Source organism: Nyctibius grandis, chromosome 6 (genome assembly GCF_013368605.1).
Source record: "Nyctibius grandis isolate bNycGra1 chromosome 6, bNycGra1.pri, whole genome shotgun sequence".
Classification (NCBI taxonomy): Eukaryota; Metazoa; Chordata; class Aves; order Nyctibiiformes; family Nyctibiidae; genus Nyctibius; species Nyctibius grandis.
Genome location: NC_090663.1, coordinates 51,980,947 through 51,993,327, shown reverse-complemented (window position 1 = coordinate 51,993,327; position 12,381 = coordinate 51,980,947).

Genomic DNA, 12,381 nt, shown 5'->3' with positions numbered 1-12,381 from the left:
TTTGGATTGGGAAGGTTTCCCAGGAGATTTAGAGGTGAGTTTCCACTCTTTTTCCTTGAGAAAGTTGCATCAAGTGTCCTCTTTTCCTTTCACATGCTGGTCATGCTAGATAGAATAATAAAAAAAAAAATCTTCTGAATTTTTCCCAAATGGATGGAATTGAAAAGCTTAGATTTGTATAAAGCAAAGAAAGATAACCTAGCTCTCTTGCTGAAGTTTCATGAGTTGGCACAACACCTAGATATGTCCTTTTGTAGGTTAAGAGTTACAGTATGTCCACGCAAACACCTAGATATGTCCTTTTGTAGGTTAAGAGTTACAGTATGTCCACACAAACTCTTACCTTGGACTGCTAAGACTGTGATCATGTGGAATATGTGATTCTGGTATTTTCATTGCTGGTTACTTGCACAAAAAATTGACCTTCTAGAAATATCAACCTGTCCTCCTTGCTATTGCACATCATATTAGAATATAAATGTATAAATAATTTTAGAACATTTTCTCCTATGACTTTTTTGACTTTTCACTTGTTTTCTGTTGGTAAGATGATTACTTAATGAATGCATTTAATTGGTTTTGATCATCCGTAATTGTATGGCCACAGATAAATCCCAGTAGTGAGGTACCAATTCAGAAGTCTGTATTGAGGAGTGATCTACTTCTTTATATGCTCAATTAAGAGAAAATAAAATATGATGCCAACAGACAATGTAGTTCCTTTAAACTATTTCTAGCTTGACTGGTAACATGCTTTTACATCCGTATGATTTACTGTCCCTCTCTGTCTAGTCCTCTAGTTCATTACCAAATCACAAATCGATTTTCAGGCTGAAACTTTCACCCTTGTTTTGCTGTAGGAAAAGCAGTTACACCCCTCCTCTTCGTGTTTTGCAGAATCATAGTAGTGATTAAATTACCTCTTGAGATTCCTATACTAACAGTTCCTAGCGCATGTGTAAAAGAATATTATTAGCATCAGTTCTACTTAATGATTCAAAGTGTTTAACTTAATTGTAAATAAGAAAAAAAGGTCAGTTGGTAACGTTGTGGGTTTTTTTTTCAATTGTACTGATGAATGCACACATTCGTGCAAGACAGTAAGCCTGCGCCTGGACCTGAAGGGTTTGGAGACTGAGAACAAGGTCCCGGGGTTACACCATGTGCATGCAGATGGTTTTGCAGTGCCTTGACCTGAGAGCACGGGGTTGATGAACCACCCTTCTATAGCACGGAGAGCTGGAAGGGAAGACGGGCCCATGTTGGCCTTGTGGCATTTGGGCTTCTCCTCAGGTCAGGTAATGGGCTTTGGGCAGCTGATGGGGTGGTGCAGGCTGCTGGAGCAGTACTGGATAACGCCTGTGGGGTGTTACAACCTACTCCACGGGATTTTATCCTGATTTTTTTCTTCCAGGACTTAGATGAAAGCACTAAACTGAGCCATGGCAATGGTGGGCAAGGAAAAGGCAGGTGGATACTCACGGCCCCGCAGACCTCAGCATGCAGCTTTAATGAGCCCACACCACGTGTCTGGCTGTTTTTTCTTTGAACTTGCTGCTTAATTTTAATAACTGAATGGACCTCAAAGTTGGAACAAACCTGAGAGCACCAGGGTCCCAAACATCCCCCGTAGCCCGGCAACAGGTGCTCACCCATGGCCATGCAGGTGCCAGGCAGCCACGATGCGGCCCGAGGGCAGGGCAAGAGGGGCAGGCATGGTACCCACCGTACCCACCGGCTGGGACCCGTGTCCCTCGGGGTTGCGAGGGGAACGCGTGCCGTGCCTCCACGGGGCAGGAACGCATGCAGCCGCGGGAGGCCGTTGCGTGGCCAGGCAGCCTCCCTGCGCCTGTCTTTTGCCCGCCTCCTCAAAAAACTAATACACTCAAAAATAATTTAGCTGCAGGGATGCACTATAAATTTCCTTAGTTAAAAATTAGCTGGCACTTTTGTGACTTGCAGGGACCGTATCCCCAGCTGGGGTTAAACAGGGTATGTGTTGTTGCCTGCCTTTTTACGTGTGGGAATAAGCTAGTAGCTTGTTAACAGTACCTAGCAAGTGGGAGAAGAAAAGTGGCATTAAACCCAGCTCTGGCAAGGAGAAAAATCAAATGGAAAAATATGCATTTTTAATATGCCACTGGGTAAGTGTATAAGAGCAGAACAACATTCGTTGTAACCTGATATCCCTCAGGAATGAGGGAAAAGCTGACTGCTTGCTCCACTGAGCCAAAAAATAAGAAAACATGTAAGTGCAAGTGTGTAGTCAGCAGCATAAGGAATAATGCTTCAGAAAGCCGAGAGCAAAGCTGGAGCGTGGAATGTTATAAGGCTAACAGTTTTACATAGAAACACAACCTATTATTTGTAACCTATTTGTACGATAGTCTTCAATATCTTAAAGAAAGTCACGATCCTTCGGCACTTACCCAGCCACCAGACGGCTGTTTTGGCAGGTTCTGAGGAAATACTGCATGTTAGCCATCTCTGATTTCTTGCTGGAAACTTAACAGATTTTGGATATAAACATGCCATTCATTAGAATAACCAAAATTCTGTGATTCTGTGTGATTCTGTGATTTCCTAGGATGGATGTGTTGTTTTCACAGTTTACTTGTTTAATGTTTTATCAAGCCCCTTAGAGCAATACCCAGTTGCATTTCGTTTGATCATCACCTGGCATATACGATAGATTTGGAAAAGCAGCCCTGCATGGCCTTCAGGCACCCGGCAGAGGACATTTTCAGCATGGCAGATGGAGAATTAGGTGCCTGGCTCCAGTGGCTGATAAGATCCGTACAGCTCCTCATCCAGACTGTGCTGGAGCTGTACTGCTTCCCGTCCAGCTGTGAGTGCCCTGCCGCTGGGAATAGCTGGTGAGCAAAGGGCCACGGCCCCTGGGATGTCGGTACGGCGGACGAAGGCAGATGCATCCCTGGGGAAAAGGCAGAGGTGCTGTGGGGTAAAGCCCTGCGCATCAAGAACGCGCTCCCCTAAGGAACTGAAAGTACCTCTAATTATTTGGAAGGAGGCTGTGCAAGTGCCAGTGTCGTTTTCAGAAGACAATGACAGCACTTATAGTTGCAGGGAATTGCAGATGTTCTGTGAAAAGAAATAAACAAGCCTAAAATTGCTTTCTGGGAAAGAAAAATCTTCAAAATGTCCAAATCATCTCATTTTGCTGCAATGCGTTTCTAGCTGGCATTTGAAGGTCTTAAGTATCTAGACTGATCCCTGGCTATAAGAATAAGAGAAAAAAGTTGCTCTTTTGGCTTTTCCTAGGGTGGCTCGGGCCTCCCTGCTCCCCGCTGTACTCTGGGGTCTGCCACATAGCATGGGTTTCTGCGGAGACTCCTCCAGAAATGAAACTGTTTCAGGTGAGGGGGTGATGTGGCTTCTGACCCAGGGCAAGGCGTTACCTCCCCACCTTTCCTTGGATGAGTGGTCTGCCTGGTCCTACTCGGTTGTAGGTCATCAGTGGGCGGGTTCATGTATATTTTGTGCCCTTTGTGGAATGCTTGTTTGTAGCTGGGCACCCATGCCTGCCAGCCCTGGAAGGAGTGTCCCATATTCACACGTGACGTTTGACTTCAGTGGTGGTGGAATTGGGGCCCTGGAGAGGACTTCAGTACCCCCTGCCTGCAGGGCTGTCCTGAGATACTCAACTCTTGCCTAGGATTTTACTGCTCTGTGCAATACAGGCATCCACAAAGGACTGTTGTCGATGCTGTGGGTTGAGCTCGGGTCCCGTCACCCTTCACGTTTCCATGTCTGATGAGTTGTACCACTCTATCTCAGCCTGCCACCCACCCCACTGCTCCCCACGCAGCCTGGGTACAAGGCAAGGCCTTTCCTCATCCTCCGTTAAAACCAGCCCTGACATCAGTAAAATCAAATGCCAACGTTTTGGGTTAGTCAGGGCAACTTTGTAATAGCAGTCCTTGTCCCCAGGGACAGACGTATTTTCTCCCCCATATTACTCCAGCTATTCTTTTCCCTAAAGGATTAGCCCCTCACTTAATTTGCCGAAAGAGCAAGGTGCTGGGGAAGGCACTCGGTGAGAAGCTGGTGGCTGCAGCTGCACTAGTGGTCTGGGAAGAGATGAGCCAAGCAGACCAGCCGTGCACAGAGGTGATGCCTCCCATCACAGCTCTCACATGGCAGGCAGCGAGCCCAGCCCCGGCTCAAGAGCCCGACCTGCGCCTGCATTGTGATGCCCTGGCACCGAGCTGGGCAGCGGCCAGCCCCTTTGGCTTCTCTGAGGGTATAAAAAAAGAGGTGGCTTTAAGGCTGTGGCGTGAAAAAATCCCTGGTACTTCACAAACCATGCACGTTACGTTGTTTTTCTAGGTTACCTAAGTTCCCCCCTCAGTTTTGGATGGAAGTGAAACTCTTACTTGCTGTCGAAACAGGGGGAGCATAATTTTGCACGGCGACATCTTTTTCTCAAATGAGTTATTCAATCAAGTAACTGCAACTCGCAGGTTTCCAATTGCTCCCCTAACTGCCCTGTGGCCTGTACCACAAAAGAAATAAACACATTCAATTTCTTTTTCTTACAGGAGAACATCTGTGACCTATTAACATCGTATCCTGGGCTGCAAAGACAGCTTTGGAGCCAGGCCTGAAGCACGGCTCAGGCAAATCGGTCATTCGCTTCTCTGGGAGTTTGGCATTGCTGTTCTCTAGTATTTTATCAGCATGTTTATTTTTGTTATAGTAGCACTTCAGGACTTCAAAAAAGACTACAGCAATATTTTACTGTGTTTAAGTAAGCTTTTAACAGCAGCATTTCCAGTTTGGATGTATTTCGAAATCTTGCTTATTTTTGTGCTGTGTTTTTTCGATGTCATCAGTGCATCTTCCTCCCTCAAATGTACCTGCGCACACGTGGAACTGCTGCATCCTTGACAGCTAAGCTTTTTTCTGACAAACTGCGGTACTAAACTAATTCTCGTTGCTTTACACCTTTACCAGGCTTTAACTCTTTGGGCTAAAATTTTCCATGCCTGTTACCTGCTTCCAACTGGTTTATTTTCCTTATTTTTAGTTGCAGTGAAAAACAGCTCTGCTGGACTGAGGTTAAGTAAAACTACATTTTACCCCTATTAAAACCTTCTACAGCTATTGAAGTAGAAAATTAAACCACACGGTAACTGTGCTGTGGCTCACGCCATCTCCTTTTCCGCTCCATTGAGCTTTGCCTGCAGCTGCGTGCCGATGAAATACCATCGTCTTAAAAATGAGATGCAGCCTGCGAGGCACGACACGGCTCTCCAAGCGCTGCCTTGGCACCAGGGTGCACCCAGCTTTTATTGACAGGATTTGTTATCCCGTGGAATCCTACTTTACTGTTTTATTTCTAAACCCACTCAGGCCCAATGGCTTCTCACAAGGCTGGTATTTATTATACCTGTTTGCTACGGAGCGTCCTTTCGATCTGCTTATGGGCATCACGTAGCTGACCTAGCTGTCTCTAGGCACATCAAGGATAGGGGGATCATTAGGGGCACTCAGTATGGCTTCACCAAGGGGAAGTCATGCTTAACCAACTTGATAGCCTTTTATGAGGACGTAACCAGGTGGATAGATGGTGGTAAAGCTGTGGATGTGGTCTATCTCGATTTCAGTAAAGCGTTTGACACGGTCTCCCACAGCATCCTCGCAGCTAAACTGAGGAAGTGTGGTCTGGATGATCGGGTAGTGAGGTGGATTGTGAACTGGCTGAAGGAAAGAAGCCAGAGAGTGGTGGTCAATGGGACAGAGTCTAGTTGGAGGCCTGTGTCTAGCGGAGTCCCTCAAGGGTCGGTACTGGGACCAGTTCTATTCAATATATTCATTAATGACTTGGATGAGGGAATAGAGTGCACTGTCAGCAAGTTCGCTGATGACACAAAACTGGGAGGAATGGCTGACACAATGGAAGGCTGCGCAGCCATTCAGAGAGACCTAGACAGGCTGGAGAGTTGGGCGGGGAGAAATTTAATGAAATATAACAAGGGCAAGTGTAAAGTCCTGCATCTGGGCAAGAACAACCCCATGTACCAGTACAAGTTGGGGACAGAGCTGTTGGAGAGCAGCATAGGGGAAAGGGACCTGGGGGTCCTAGTGGACAGCAGGATGACCATGAGCCAGCAGTGTGCCCTTGTGGCCAAGAAGGCCAATGGCATCCTGGGGTGTATTAGAAGGGGTGTGGTTAGCAGGTCAAGAGAGGTTCTCCTCCCCCTCTACTCTGCCCTGGTGAGGCCGCATCTGGAATCTTGTGTCCCGTTCTGGGCCCCTCGGTTCAAGAAGGACAGGGAACTGCTAGAGAGAGTCCAGCGCAGAGCCACGAAGATGATTAAGGGAGTGGAACATCTCCCTTACGAGGAGAGGCTGAGGGAGCTGGGTCTCTTTAGCTTAGAGAAGAGGAGACTGAGGGGTGACCTCATTAATGTTTTTAAATATGTAAAGGGCAAGTGTCATGAGGATGGAGCCAGGCTCTTCTCAGTGACATCCCTTGACAGGACAAGGGGCAATGGGTGCAAGCTGGAACACAGGAGGTTCCACATAAATATGAGGAAAAACTTCTTTATGGTGAGGGTGACCGAACACTGGAACAGGCTGCCCAGAGAGGTTGTGGAGTCTCCTTCTCTGGAGACATTCAAAACCTGCCTGGACGCGTTCCTGTGTGATATGGTCTAGGCAATCCTGCTCCGGCAGGGGGATTGGACTAGATGATCTTTCGAGGTCCCTTCCAATCCCTAATATTCTGTGATTCTGTGATTCTGTGACCTGGGCTATAAGGTGCTATTTTATATGGATCATTCCTATTTTTGCACAGGCATCCCTCTGCTCATCCTTCTTGCTGGTGGCTGAGGTGGCCGAGAGGCTACTGCCTGCGGCCGAGCACCGGGGGTTTCGCTGGGGAAGTCCTACGAGGCGGGAGCGGGGACTTTGTGCGGTTGCAGCCCGAGGATGTGGGTGACCTTCACAGCCTGAGTGAGGTGGCATGGGTAGGGTGGACGCTTATTTTTGGGACTCGGGGGGATGTTTTCCTCTTGCTTTGAGATGTTATTGGTGCGGTTTATCACCGTGGTTATACAAATGGCAGGCCCTTGCCTAGAAATGGTGACAGGCAGGGGTGTACATTGAAAAAAGAGTGCCTTTCGGGAAAGCACAGCTTTACTGATGCCTGCTTTGCAGCTGTTTCCTTCAGCTCATAGACAGTGCAGTTCTGCATTAAATGCTGCCTTTTGCTCAGTCCAGGGATGTGCAAACCGCTTACAGCAGCGCGGCGCCACAGGATGGAGGGGTCGCAGGAGCCGGACATCTCCTCGTGGCATGGCTGCTGCATTGCCGCTTGTTTTTATTGTGTGCGCTCTGGGGGTTGTTTTCTTTTATTCGTAACAGCTTAGAAATGCACATAGCAATGGCTTAGACATCATTCCAGAGCAAGAGAATAAATATGCATGGGTACAAATCTCAAGGGCAGGAAAAAACTAAGGATGCTTTTCTTCCCCTCGCTACAGACGTGACCCTTGGCGATAGAAACTCAGCGCGTGCCCCAGATTTCCTGCTCACCCCCTCTTTCGTGCCTAGGTACCGCAGGGCTTGCAGAGCAGCGTGTCATGTTTTCTACATGATGCCATCACTTCAAACCGTGCAGTGAACTCATGGGTTTAGGGAGTCCAGCGTCATTGTCTCTGAAGCTTTCAAAGCTTCGCTTTAGTTTTAAATGCCTCTTTAAGCACAGACAATGCTCCAACAGGCGTGCTGAAACTAAATGAAGCTTATAAAGCTTTGAACGCTATTGTAACATGGTGGGTCCCGCAGGAGACTGCAAAATCCTGCTGTGTGCAAGGATCCACCACGCTTTCAAGTGGATGCACTGTATGTGCCAAAAAAATGTAGGCAGAGCAGGGCAAGGAAAGGACAGAGCGTGTCAGCATATTTTTTGAATTACCTAGCATTTGATTTATACCACAACAGTAACATTGCTTTCTAAAATAAAAATAATTTATTATCCTTTCTTCTTTTTCTTTAGTACATAGAGAAGTTTGGGACAGATATACACACACACACACACACACACACATATATATATATATATATATATATATATACACACTATTTTCTTATATGAGATTTCAGAGCCAGTGGGTCTTTTTGAATAGATCTCCTAACCATAAAACGTTTGGATTTTCTTAATCTTTTATAAGCTGCACTGTTAAAATAACTTCAGGTTGTCCTACATTCATCAAGTTTTCTATGTGATCATATAGACGCTTGTTTTGCTGTGCAGATTTTTCCGATGAAAAATGCATGAGGGGGAGAACTGAAAGAAGTAGGCCAGGTAAGCACCCTATTTTTCTGGCAGTGTTTAATCACAGCCTAGAAAGTCAAAGCGAGCTGGCAGAAATTCTGCTTATAGACAAGAGCGCAATGTTTGTCATCCGTGGTAATGAGTACGGTGTCATTAACAGCTTACTGGGGCAGTGCCGCGCTGCCTGTTCGCTTTCCCATCCTCAAACAGGCGATGGGCTGCTGACCCAGATCAGGCACGTAAGATGAGAGCAATTCCTTCCCGACAAGCCCCAACAGGGACAAGTGGTCATTAATTGTAAAAATTCTGCCAGCATGAGGTTTTAGAAACAATTTGTACTTCTTTAATTATGCTGCCAGAGTGGGCTTTGTACTGGGCACTCCTATCAGGCTGAATTAGTCTTTAAAAGAATTAGGCTCAGCCTAGCAAAAGCTGCATTCACCCGCTTCGCTAAAAATCTTCACTGGGGATGCGAGGGGGGAAGGTGCATGACAGTAATTGTCACCAGGAGGAGGAGATAATCTCTTGTTCCCATATTGTTTTATTATTCTACTGACGTGGAGGCACCCTGACAGAGATCGCGGCCCCGCTGCGATGGGAGTTACACAAACACCAAGGTGGTAGGAGAGGCTCTGGTCCCACAAAGCTGGCTGGCTAAGCACGCTAGCTGGGCAAACACTGGGGAGAAAAGGGAGGGCTGCTTATCTTCAGTTGTCACACAGGGAACCGAGCACAGAAATTTATGGCTGTGCCCTGCCAGGTCCTCTTCTTCTACTTTATTTTTTCCTCCCTGCGCACTCACCCGTGAGCTCTTCTTTGGGGAGGACGTAGCCCTGTGGCAGAGGTTAGTGGGACCCGGCTTTCCTTGGGTGGGACTGAGCCACTGGTGATTTCTCTGGTTACCCGGCGGTGGGTGTTTGGGGAAATGCTGCCCCTGTGATGAAGAATGAGCTAGCTGGGAGAGGAGGTGACCCAAGTGAAGGCGTTATCCCCCCCTCAATCTCTCTTTGGGATTTGTACCCTTATCAGGAGGGACTGGCCATTGCTGCACTTGCTGATAGGGCTGGCCCTGGGCGTGTGGGACGGGTGTGGGGATGTACAGCCATGGGACGATAAAGCGGAGCCCAAAGAGGGAGAGAGGCAGCCAGGGAGGGTGAGAAGAGGCCCTGGGTTCAGCTGGAAATCACTGGAGACCCCAGGATGGGCATATTTCAGCCCACGCCAACAGGGCTTATCGCTGGCGATGGCACAGAGAAGATAATATTCCAGAGCTGGCTGACCACCTTCCTGGGGCTTTTTTTCTTTTTTAAATATATCACCTTCAGTGCATACCATCTCTTAAACTGTACCTAATGGAAACTCTTAAATAGTTGACCAGTATACTTATTTTGAGCATTAATTGCATATGGTGCAATACGTGGCTGCAAATGAAATGATCACGTACTTTGACAGACTAGAAAGGCTTCTGCTGGGCTCGGTTCCCCCAGAAATTAATTTTGCCTAGTATTTCTGTGAAGTGTCACATCTTTCTTGAAAGGCAAGTAGCTATTCCCATGCTGAAAGTAATGGGGATTTGTAGTGGCATGTAGGGCTGGATTAATTGCTGCGTGCTTTACGATTTGCAGAAGTTTACAGCGGTATCTCCAGACTGCTGTAGGTAAAACTCACCTCCTTTTCCTTGTAGTTCAAGGGCAAGGGAAACAGTAAAAATAAACATTTCAGCAGCACATCCTGCTACTGAAAAACAAGTCAAAGATCTTAAAAGTATGCCAGTGCATGGATTGGTTTCACATGAATAGTAAGTATGTGTATAGCCTCAAAAAAATCTTCCCCAGCTGGAAAACAGCATCGTCAATAGGTCTGCGAGATCTGGAAGAGCACTGACACATTTGCAGGTAGCTGGGGGAGCTGCGGGACCATCCCCTCCCGATGCGTGGCCCGACAAGTTCCTCATCCAAACGTTTTAGTGGTTGGTTGCTTTTTCCAGGTTGCGTGGGGTGAGTCTATTGGCTCCAGATTAGTCACTAACTTCTGGGGAACAGAAGAGTACCATGGTGGCCCGTTGAAGAGGAGCAGCAGGGACATGCCCGCAGCCTTTTTCCCCCCGCCACTGCATCCTGCACACTGAGCTCCTTCTTACCGACGGGTCCGCAGCGAGGCTAGAGGAGCGAGGCTGCTCTAAATAAAATCAAGCTGTGGCAGTGAGAAGGCGGCGAATGTAGGTCAAATGCAGGAAAGCTGGCGGCGGCGGTGCCAACATGCGCCTAACTGGGCGGTGAGGGATGCAGTGTCAGGGGTGCCCAGGCTGCCTAAAGACAATGTGAGCAGAGAGAGGGGTTGCATGTCCCACACTGGCTCGCTGCAGGCAGTGCCATGGGCGAGGAGGAGCAGCGCAGCCCCCACATGCTGTGGGGGGAGGCGAACCTTCCCTAGGGGGTGTGGGCCAGCACCTGCCAAGAGCAGCCGAGAGAAAAGATGGGGTGGCTGAAACTGGTGAGGGAATAAGTGCTGCAGGACACAGGGGTCTCAGGTCCCCTCCTGTGCAATGGAGGCCCATAAAGGTAGATGTTTCAGCCTGGAGGAACCCAAATATCCATTCTCTTCTGATTGCAGAAGTCACTTAGAGCCTTACCTGGGAAGAAAAGCTTCTCCCTCGGCTTTCCTTCTGCTCTGCCCACACAGCATCGTCCCTGCCCTGTCTTCCCCTGTGTCCTCTATGGTGGGTGGCAGCTCTCCAGGCTGGCCTGGGGCTGGCCCAGGAGCATCTCTGTGTACGTAGCAGCAGGTACTGCTTCATCTTGCACATGAAGAACAGTCACAGGTATATTTTGCTGGTAAAGGGATGCACAGAAGCACAAGATTGGGCGTGTAATTAGGTTGCCTGCTCCCATCTGATGTCTGTTACATAACAGGTATCTCCCCATCCATGATGCAACATCTGCATCATGGCCCCGATTTCCTCCCAGTCCTGCCCATCGCATCTGAAAAAGCCTCCAGAAAGCACAGTGTTCAGCCCTGCTGTTGAATTGGGGTGGCTCTACCATGCTTGCAGAAAGCCTTATGGCCCTCCCTTTCCAGGGCTGCAGACATGCCCCTTGCTTTTTATGGCAGAAGCATCTCCCAGGGGAGCCTGGTCCCATCCCAGACTGTGGCTCAGGCCACCTCTCTTGACTAACATTTTAAAACATGTTTAGCTAAACGAGTATCAAGACTGTGTAGGAGAGTTTTCCTCTAAACACCGACCTACTGCCAGCCAGACTCCTTTCTGCAGACATTAAAAATGCAGTCGACTTTCAGACTCTGACAGGCAAAATCATCAGCTCGTGCTGACACCGGTTTTTAAAAACTCGTCAATAAAAAGCTAATAATATAAAATAACATCAGTCTATGGCTCTAACTGGTGTTCCAACTGGGACCAGTTGCAAAAGTGGTGGGAGCAGTTCCCTGCTGAATGCACACTATGCTCACGGTGCCATGCAGCCCCTGGGTGGGGTTGTTATACAAAGTCTATACCATTATAACCCTCCTTCTCGCCACTGCATCTATTCAAGCACCTGTCCAAGCATGGCTGCATGTTTGTTGGCAGAGAAACATCCAACCGTTCCCACTTTAAAAGGTGCTGTTTCTCTGCAAGCCCCGGGGTGCTCAGGGGCACAGCAGAGGGGTGCCACAGGGTGCGCCCATACAACTGGGGCAGTCATTCCTCTGCCTGCCTGTGAGGAAGCATGGGCAATGCAATTAAAGATGCAGAGGGACTGGGTGGAAAACAAAAGACCTGTCTAACAGGCAAAGAGCAGGAAAAAGGGGGGAAGAGAGGAAAGCAAGAGGAGGATGTGGGCAGCAGACAAGACTGCACTGACATACATCGGCCGTTGTGCAATATGGGCGAACGCCAAAGCCTTCTCCTTTAGGGAGGGGGTCAGCACTGCTTTTGCCGGGAGCAGAGATGTGCTCCCCGCACACAGACCTACCCTCACTCAAACCTGGAGAGCCTCCCGGTGGGAAAAGCTTTTACAAGCACAAAGCTGAGAGGGCATCGCGTAGCTCTCCCGCTGCTGACTGGGGACTGAGGTCTC